The sequence below is a fragment of the Oncorhynchus clarkii genome, chromosome 27 (genome assembly GCF_045791955.1).
Source record: "Oncorhynchus clarkii lewisi isolate Uvic-CL-2024 chromosome 27, UVic_Ocla_1.0, whole genome shotgun sequence".
NCBI lineage: Eukaryota > Metazoa > Chordata > Actinopteri > Salmoniformes > Salmonidae > Oncorhynchus > Oncorhynchus clarkii.
Window position 1 is genome coordinate 42,770,635 of NC_092173.1, and position 10,251 is coordinate 42,780,885.

General features: G+C 43.8%; 1 pseudogene; it reads left to right on the plus strand.

The window, feature by feature from the left end:
* The first annotated feature begins 3,005 nt into the window (after nt 1–3,005).
* Nucleotides 3,006–4,379, plus strand: LOC139385799 (claudin-8-like; annotated as a pseudogene).
* The last annotated feature ends 5,872 nt before the right edge of the window (nt 4,380–10,251 follow it).

Genomic DNA, 10,251 nt, shown 5'->3' on the forward strand with positions numbered 1-10,251 from the left:
AGAACTATATACATCATAATGGTAGCAGTGATAAATAGAACTATATACATCATAATGGTAGCAGTGATGAATAGAACTATATACATCATAATGGTAGCAGTGATAAATAGAACTATATACATCATAATGGTAGCAGTGATAAATAGAACTATATACATCATAATGGTAGCAGTGATAAATAGAACTATATACATCATAATGGTAGCAGTGATAAATAGAACTATATACATCATAATGGTAGCAGTGATAAATATAACTATATACATCATAATGGTAGCAGTGATAAATAGAACTATATACATCATAATGGTAGCAGTGATAAATAGAACTATATACATCATAATGGTAGCAGTGATAAATAGAACTATATACATCATAATGGTAGCAGTGATGAATAGAACTATATACATCATAATGGTAGCAGTGATAAATAGAACTATATACATCATAATGGTAGCAGTGATGAATAGAACTATATACATCACAATGGTAGCAGTGATAAATAGAACTATATACATCATAATGGTAGCAGTGATGAATAGAACTATATACATCATAATGGTAACAGTGATAAATAGAACTATATACATCATAATGGTAGCAGTGATAAATAGAACTATATACATCATAATGGTAGCAGTGATAAATAGAACTAGAACTATATACATCATAATGGTAGCAGTGATGAATAGAACTATATACATCATAATGGTAGCAGTGATGAATAGAACTATATACATCACAATGGTAGCAGTGATAAATAGAACTATATACATCATAATGAATAGAACTATATACACCACAATGGTAGCAGTGATGAATAGAACTATATACATCATAATGGTAGCAGTGATAAATAGAACTATATACATCATAATGGTAGCAGTGATAAATAGAACTAGAACTATATACATCATAATGGTAGCAGTGATAAATAGAACTAGAACTATATACATCATAATGGTAGCAGTGATGAATAGAACTATATACATCATAATGGTAGCAGTGATAAATAGAACTATATACATCATAATGGTAGCAGTGATGAATAGAACTATATACATCATAATGGTAGCAGTGATGAATAGAACTAGAACTATATACATTATAATGGTAGCAGTGATGAATAGAACTAGAACTATATACATCATAATGGTAGCAGTGATGAATAGAACTAGAACTATATACATCATAATGGTAGCAGTGATGAATAGAACTATATACATCATAATGGTAGCAGTGATGAATAGAACTATATACATCATAATGGTAGCAGTGATAAATAGAACTATATACATCATAATGGTAGCAGTGATGAATAGAACTAGAACTATATACATCACAATGGTAGCAGTGATAAATAGAACTATATACATCACAATGGTAGCAGTGATAAATAGAACTATATACATCATAATGGTAGCAGTGATAAATAGAACTATATACATCATAATGGTAGCAGTGATAAATAGAACTATATACATCATAATGGTAGCAGTGATAAATAGAACTATATACATCATAATGGTAGCAGTGATGAATAGAACTATATACATCATAATGGTAGCAGTGATAAATAGAACTATATACATCATAATGGTAGCAGTGATGAATAGAACTATATACATCACAATGGTAGCAGTGATAAATAGAACTATATACATCATAATGGTAGCAGTGATGAATATAACTATATACATCATAATGGTAACAGTGATAAATAGAACTATATACATCATAATGGTAGCAGTGATAAATAGAACTATATACATCATAATGGTAGCAGTGATAAATAGAACTAGAACTATATACATCATAATGGTAGCAGTGATGAATAGAACTATATACATCATAATGGTAGCAGTGATGAATAGAACTATATACATCATAATGGTAACAGTGATAAATAGAACTATATACATCATAATGGTAGCAGTGATAAATAGAACTATATACATCATAATGGTAGCAGTGATAAATAGAACTAGAACTATATACATCATAATGGTAGCAGTGATGAATGGAACTATATACATCATAATGGTAGCAGTGATGAATAGAACTATATACATCATAATGGTAGCAGTGATGAATAGAACTAGAACTATATACATCATAATGGTAGCAGTGATGAATAGAACTAGAACTATATACATCACAATGGTAGCAGTGATAAATAGAACTATATACATCATAATGGTAGCAGTGATGTGGGGGGGAATGTCCACCATCTCTCGATGGTGCTCCTGTAGAAGACTGTGAGGGCCCATCGGGGAAGGCCAGATGTCTTCAGCATCCTGAGGTTGAAGAGTGGTTGTCATGTCTTCTTCACCACAGTACCCGTGTGGTTTGACCATTGCATCTTCTCTGAGACGTGTACGCCATAGAATTCGAAGTTATTTGACCGTCTCCACAGCGGCCCTGTCGATGAGGATGGGGGTGTGTCCAGCCTGGTTCTTCCTAGAGTCCACAATCAGCTCCTTTTGTTTTGCTGATGTTAAGGGAGAGGTTGTTTACCTGGCACCACACCATAAGAGTGCCTGCCTCCTCCCTGTAGGCTGTCTTGTCGTTGTTGGTAATCAGGCCTTCTACCGTCGTGTCGTCAGCGAACTGATGGAGTTGGAACTGTGTGTGAGGCCATGCAGTCGTGGGTATACAGGAGGGGATTGAGGATGCACCCTTGTTGAGGATCAGTGTCGAGGAGTTAACGTTGCCTACCTTCACCACTTCGGGGTGGCCCATCAGGAAGTCCAGGACCCAGTTGCATAGGGAGGAGTTCAGACCCGGGGCCGTGATCTATTTGTCCATCTCACACTTCACCATCAAACTGAGAACAGCACAGGTTGCCTCTGCATCAGACACCACTCAATCCCTAGAGTTTTCATTTGAAGTGGGACGTTGTATGGGGACATGGAGTCATCTCATACTTAGACAATTTCCGAGGTCTGAAAACATCTGAGAAAAGTAGATTTTGGAGTGAGCTATCATTGTAAGGTTTCTTTGTCATGAAGACTTTGGGAGTTTGCGTGGACCAAGTTAGTTTGTGTGGACCAAGATAGTTTGTGTGGACCAAGATAGTTTCTTTAGACCTAGATAGTTTGTTTGGACCCTGACAGCAGACGGCTTGATGATCCAGGGTGTCTGAGATCACGACGCTGTGCATGGGCCTGGTGGGTCTAATGGTTCTGATGGGAGGTGACAGCCTTCATCGGAGAGAACATCATCATCACTGAGACACGCTGGGAGGGCCTGTGAATGAACTGCTGTAGACAAGCCAACATCAGGATGCAGTGTAAAGGTGTGTGACTCCCTGCTGTTCTTCCCTGCGGACCTGCAGGTATGGTTACTTTATGGTTATGTCCCAAATGGCACCCTATTCTGTATATAGTTCACTACTTTTAACCAGAGCCCTATGGCACCCTATGGACCCTGGTCAAAAGTAGTGCACCCTATGGGAATAGGGTGCCATTTGGAATGAATACTTTAAAATCATGTCAATAACGAACAAGTATTTCACCTATTTTTGGTAAAACTTTACTTCATGTATTGTAGCTCCTACCGGGATTCAAACCCGGGGTGGAACGACTGTCAACCCAACACCTTCAAGACGTTCCACCAAGAGGTCCAAACGTCTTGAAGAGGTAGCTAGATAATGGGTTAATGAGCTACAGTATGTATTGGTCTTCTCTTCCACAGGCTGCCAGGGTCTTGATGTGCTGCTCTCTGGCCCTTTCAGGGATGGATCTACTGGTGGCCCTAGCTGGGATGGATCTACTGGTGGCTCTAGCAGGGATGGATCTACTGGTGGCTCTAGCAGGGATGGATCTACTGGTGGTTCTAGCAGGGATGGATCTACTGGTGGCTCTAGCAGGGATGGATCTACTGGTGGCTCTAGCAGGGATGGATCTACTGGTGGCTCTAGCAGGGATGGATCTACTGGGGACTCTAGCAGGGATGGATCTACTGGGGACTCTAGCAGGGATGGATCTACTGGTGGCTCTAGCAGGGATGGATCTACTGGTGGTTCTAGCAGGGATGGATCTACTGGGGACTCTAGCAGGGATGGATCTACTGGTGGCTCTAGCTGGGATGCGCTGCACCTCCTGTATCCAGGACAACGACCGCGCTAAAAACCTCATCCTTATGGTGGCTGGAGACATGTCGTTTCTGGACTTTATCTGTGTATTTATCCCAGTATCCTGGATGGCTCACGGCATCATCCGTGACTTCTATAACCCTCCTGCCGATCAACACCCAGCGCACACTGCTGAGGGAGAAGCTCTACATCGGCTGGGTCACCGGGAGCCTTCCTCTTGTCCTCGGGGCTCCTCTTTGTCTGTCTCCGTGTCCCCTCGAACAAAGCCTTGTTGGGTATCTAGCACTCAGCCAACAAGATCAACAAACCCACCGTGACATGGTGCCATCCCATCTCCAGTGTCCCTAGCATGAAGGCTCACCACCTGCCTAAACCACCGCCAAAGCCACAGCTTCGATGGACACCAACACCAGTCTCTGTCTCTTAACAACTCTCCTTATGGACAACAAGGAGTCGTCGTTTGAGTTTGAGTTTATTTTATTTTTACAGGAACAGTGCACGTTAATCAACGTTGAACACTCTTGCTGAAGTGTATGATGCTAGGTTGGTGAAGAATGTTGGGCCCCTGGTCTATCATCATGGCAGTGTTGACGGACACCATCCCTCCACCTCTAACAGCCACAACTACATCAGACTCCACACTCCTATAGCCAACAGACCATTCCATACTCCTATAGCCAACAGACCGTTCCATACTCCTATAGCCAACAGACCGTTCCATACTCCTATAGCCAACAGACCATTCCATACTCCTATAGCCAACAGACCGTTCCATACTCCTATAGCCAACAGACCATTCCATACTCCTATAGCCAACAGACCGTTCCGTACTCCTATAGCCAACAGACCATTCCATACTCCTATAGCCAACAGACCATTCCACTCTCCTATAGCCAACAGACCGTTCCATACTCCTATAGCCAACAGACCATTCCATACTCCTATAGCCAACAGACCGTTCCGTACTCCTATAGCCAACAGACCATTCCGTACTCCTATAGCCAACAGACCGTTCCATACTCCTATAGCCAACAGACCGTTCCACACTCCTATAGCCAACAGACCATTCCGTACTCCTATAGCCAACAGACCATTCCGTACTCCTATAGCCAACAGACCATTCCATACTCCTATAGCCAACAGACCGTTCCATACTCCTATAGCCAACAGACCATTCCGTACTCCTATAGCCAACAGACTGTTCCATACTCTTATAGCCAACAGACCATTCCGTACTCCTATAGCCAACAGACTGTTCCATACTCTTATAGCCAACAGACTGTTCCACACTCCTATAGCCAACAGACCATTCCGTACTCCTATAGCCAACAGACCGTTCCACACTCCTATAGCCAACAGACCATTCCGTACTCCTATAGCCAACAGACCGTTCCATACTCCTATAGCCAACAGACCATTCCGTACTCTTATAGCCAACAGACTGTTCCACACTCCTATAGCCAACAGACCGTTCCACACTCCTATAGCCAACAGACCATTCCGTACTCTTATAGCCAACAGACTGTTCCACACTCCTATAGCCAACAGACCGTTCCATACTCCTATAGCCAACAGACCATTCCATACTCCTATAGCCAACAGACCATTCCATACTCCTATAGCCAACAGACCGTTCCATACTCCTATAGCCAACAGACCATTCCATACTCCTATAGCCAACAGACCATTCCATACTCCTATAGCCAACAGACCGTTCCATACTCCTATAGCCAACAGACCGTTCCATACTCCTATAGCCAACAGACCGTTCCATACTCCTATAGCCATCAGACTCCACACTCCTATAGCCAACAGACCGTTCCATACTCCTATAGCCAACAGACCGTTCCATACTCCTATAGCCAACAGACCGTTCCATACTCCTATAGCCAACAGACCGTTCCGTACTCCTATAGCCAACAGACCGTTCCATACTCCTATAGCCAACAGACCATTCCACTCTCCTATAGCCAACAGACCGTTCCGTACTCCTATAGCCAACAGACCATTCCATACTCCTATAGCCAACAGACCATTCCATACTCCTATAGCCAATAGACCGTTCCATACTCCTATAGCCATCAGACTCCACACTCCTATAGCCAACAGACCGTTCCATACTCCTATAGCCAACAGACCGTTCCATACTCCTATAGCCAACAGACCGTTCCATACTCCTATAGCCAACAGACCGTTCCGTACTCCTATAGCCAACAGACCGTTCCATACTCCTATAGCCAACAGACCATTCCATACTCCTATAGCCAACAGACCGTTCCATACTCCTATAGCCAACAGACCATTCCATACTCCTATAGCCAACAGACCATTCCATACTCCTATAGCCAACAGACCATTCCATACTCCTATAGCCAACAGACCGTTCCATACTCCTATAGCCAACAGACCATTCCATACTCCTATAGCCATCAGACTCCATACTCCTATAGCCAACAGACCATTCCATACTCCTATAGCCAACAGACCGTTCCATACTCCTATAGCCAACAGACCATTCCATACTCCTATAGCCATCAGACTCCATACTCCTATAGCCAACAGACTGAGATGTAACTTAAACCTCCATTAGACTGGTAGAAATCCTCATTATTTTGTTTAATGATTTTTCAATTTGAGCGGGCAGGTGTCTTCGTGGCAATTTTATTTGACTAGGGAAGTCAGTTAAGAACCAATTCTTATTTTCAATGATGGCCTAGGAACAGTGGGTTAACTGCCTTGTTCAGGGGAAGAATGACAGATTTTTACCTTGTCAGCTCGGGGATTCGATCTTGCAACCTTTTGGTTACAAGTCCAACGCTCTAACCACTAGGCTACCTGCCTCTAACCACTAGGCTACCTGCCTCTAACCACTAGGCTACCTGCCTCTAACCACTAGGCTACCTGCCTCTAACCACTAGACTACCTGACTCTAACCACTAGGCTACCTGCCTCTAACCACTAGGCTACCTGCCTCTAACCACTAGGCCACCTGCCTCTAACCACTAGGCTACCTGCCTATAACCACTAGGCTACCTGCCTCTAACCACTAGGCTACCTGCCTCTAACCACTAGGCTACCTGCCTCTAACCACTAGGCTACCTGCCTCTAACCACTAGGCTACCTGCCTCTAACCACTAGGCTACCTGCCTCTAACCACTAGGCTACCTGCCTCTAACCACTAGACTACCTGACTCTAACCACTAGGCTACCTGCCTCTAACCACTAGGCTACCTGCCTCTAACCACTAGGCCACCTGCCTCTAACCACTAGGCTACCTGCCTCTAACCACTAGGCTACCTGCCTCTAACCACTAGGCTACCTGCCTCTAACCACTAGGCTACCTGCCTCTAACCACTAGGCTACCTGCCACCCCACAATGATCTCAAGAGCAGCTGCTCACCGATTTGACAGCTCCAATGCAGTTCCACCTCCGACACACAGCCAAAACATCCGGCATGCGGGTGTCTGCTATCGCTGGTTACCGCTTGATCTGATTGAATCTAGGCCTAAATGATTGAATTCATGTAGCGCGTAAGGGACAGTTACAGCATCTAGAGACCCTATTACTGTTGTTTTGTAAATATGTAGGAGAAATATAAACAGAGGCGACATTGTTGTGTATTGCGTCTCAAGTGGCACCCTATTCCCTATATAGAGGACTACTTTTGACCAGAGCCCATAGGGCTCTGTTCAAAGTAGTGCACCATGTAGGGGATAGTGTGCCACTTGGGACGTAACACTGGGTTTGTTTGTCCCATAACACACAAACCCCTATAGCCAATGCCCTGAGAAAACACACCACGTCAGCTACACACAATCTAATTAAAACACTGTCAATATGTCACCTAAGAACACTGCGTGGAATGCTGCTATTATCATGTTAAACTGTTCTGTCATTATGTACAGGACACATCACTACTCCAAGAGAGATAACAAGACAGGACATCTGCAATGACCGTAGGGAGCCACTCACGTATTAATCCCAAAAAGAAGGGGCCATTTGGGAACGCACCACCAGTCTGGTCCTGAAGGAAGGAACCTAGTGACAGTCTAGAGACAGTGTAATGTTAGTGACAGTCTAGAGACCCTGAACACAGGGGCGCCCCAGGGGTGTGTCCTTTCACCGTTGTTGTTCTCTATCTATGCTAATTAGATGAAGGTTCAAGGAAACAATATGAGCCTTTTCGAGCCTTTTTAGATGGGGATAGCTATTTTAAACAGACCAGCAACCTTCAAGAACGGTGCAGGTCAAGTTCAACATGACAGTCTGGTAATCTGAGTTGGTGGAGAGGATCCTCACGTTCAATATGACAGTCTGGTAATCTGACCTGGTGGAGAGGATCCTCATGTTCGATATGACAGTCTGGTCTGGTAATCTGAGCTGGTATAGAGCATCCTCACGTTCATAATGACAGTCTGGTAATCTGAGCTGGTGGAGAGGATCCTCACGTTCAACATGACAGTCTGGTAATCTGAGCTGGTGGAGAGCATCCTCACGTTCAACATGACAGTCTGGTAATCTGAGCTGGTATAGAGGATCCTCACGTTCAATATGACAGTCTGGTCTGGTAATCTGAGCTGGTATAGAGCATCCTCATGTTCAATATGACAGTCTGGTAATCTGAGCTGGTCTAGAGGATCCTCACATTCAATAAGACAGTCTGGTCTGGTAATCTGAGCTGGTATAGAGGATCCTCACGTTCAATATGACAGTCTGGTAATCTGAGCTGGTGGAGAGGATCCTCACGTTCAATATGACAGTCTGGTAATCTGACCTGGTATAGAGGATCCTCACATTCAATATGACAGTCTGGTCTGGTAATCTGAGCTGGTATAGAGCATCCTCACGTTCAACATGACAGTCTGGTAATCTGAGCTGGTATAGAGGATCCTAACGTTCAATATGACAGTCTGGTAATCTGACCTGGTATAGAGGATCCTCACATTCAACATGACAGTCTGGTAATCTGAGCTGGTATGGAGGATCCTCACATTCAATATGACAGTCTGGTAATCTGAGCTGGTGGAGAGGATCCTCGCGTACAATATGACAGTGGTATGGTAATTTGAGCTGGTATAGAGGATCCTCACGTTCAATATGACAGTCTGGTAATCTGAGCTGGTGGAGAGGATCCTCATGTTCAATATGACAGTCTGGTCTGGTAATCTGAGCTGGTATAGAGGATCCTCACGTTCAATATGACAGTCTGGTAATCTGAGCTGGTGGAGAGGATCCTCACGTTCAATATGACAGTCCGGTAATCTGAGCTGGTATAGAGGATCCTAACGTTCAATATGACAGTCTGGTAATCTGACCTGGTATAGAGCATCCTCACGTTCAACATGACAGTCCGGTAATCTGAGCTGGTATAGAGGATCCTCATGTTCGATATGACAGTGGTATGGTAATCTGAGCTGGTGGAGAGGATCCTCATGTTCAATATGACAGTCTGGTAATCTGAGCTGGTGGAGAGGATCCTCATGTTCGATATGACAGTCTGGTATGGTAATCTGAGCTGGTGGAGAGGATCCTCACGTTCAATATGACAGTCTGGTAATCTGAGCTGGTATAGAGGATCCTCACGTTCAATATGACAGTGGTATGGTAATCTGAGCTGGTATAGAGGATCCTCACGTTCAATATGACAGTCTGGTAATCTGAGCTGGTATAGAGGATCCTCACGTTCAATATGACAGTCTGGTAATCTGAGCTGGTGGAGAGCATCCTCACGTTCAATATGACAGTCTGGTAATCTGACCTGGTATAGAGCATCCTCACGTTCAACATGACAGTCCGGTAATCTGAGCTGGTATAGAGGATCCTCATGTTCGATATGACAGTGGTATGGTAATCTGAGCTGGTGGAGAGGATCCTCATGTTCAATATGACAGTCTGGTAATCTGAGCTGGTGGAGAGGATCCTCATGTTCGATATGACAGTCTGGTATGGTAATCTGAGCTGGTGGAGAGGATCCTCACGTTCAATATGACAGTCTGGTAATCTGAGCTGGTATAGAGGATCCTCACGTTCAATATGACAGTGGTATGGTAATCTGAGCTGGTATAGAGGATCCTCACGTTCAATATGACAGTCTGGTAATCTGAGCTGGTATAGAGGATCCTCACGTTCAATATGACAGTCTGGTAATCTGAGC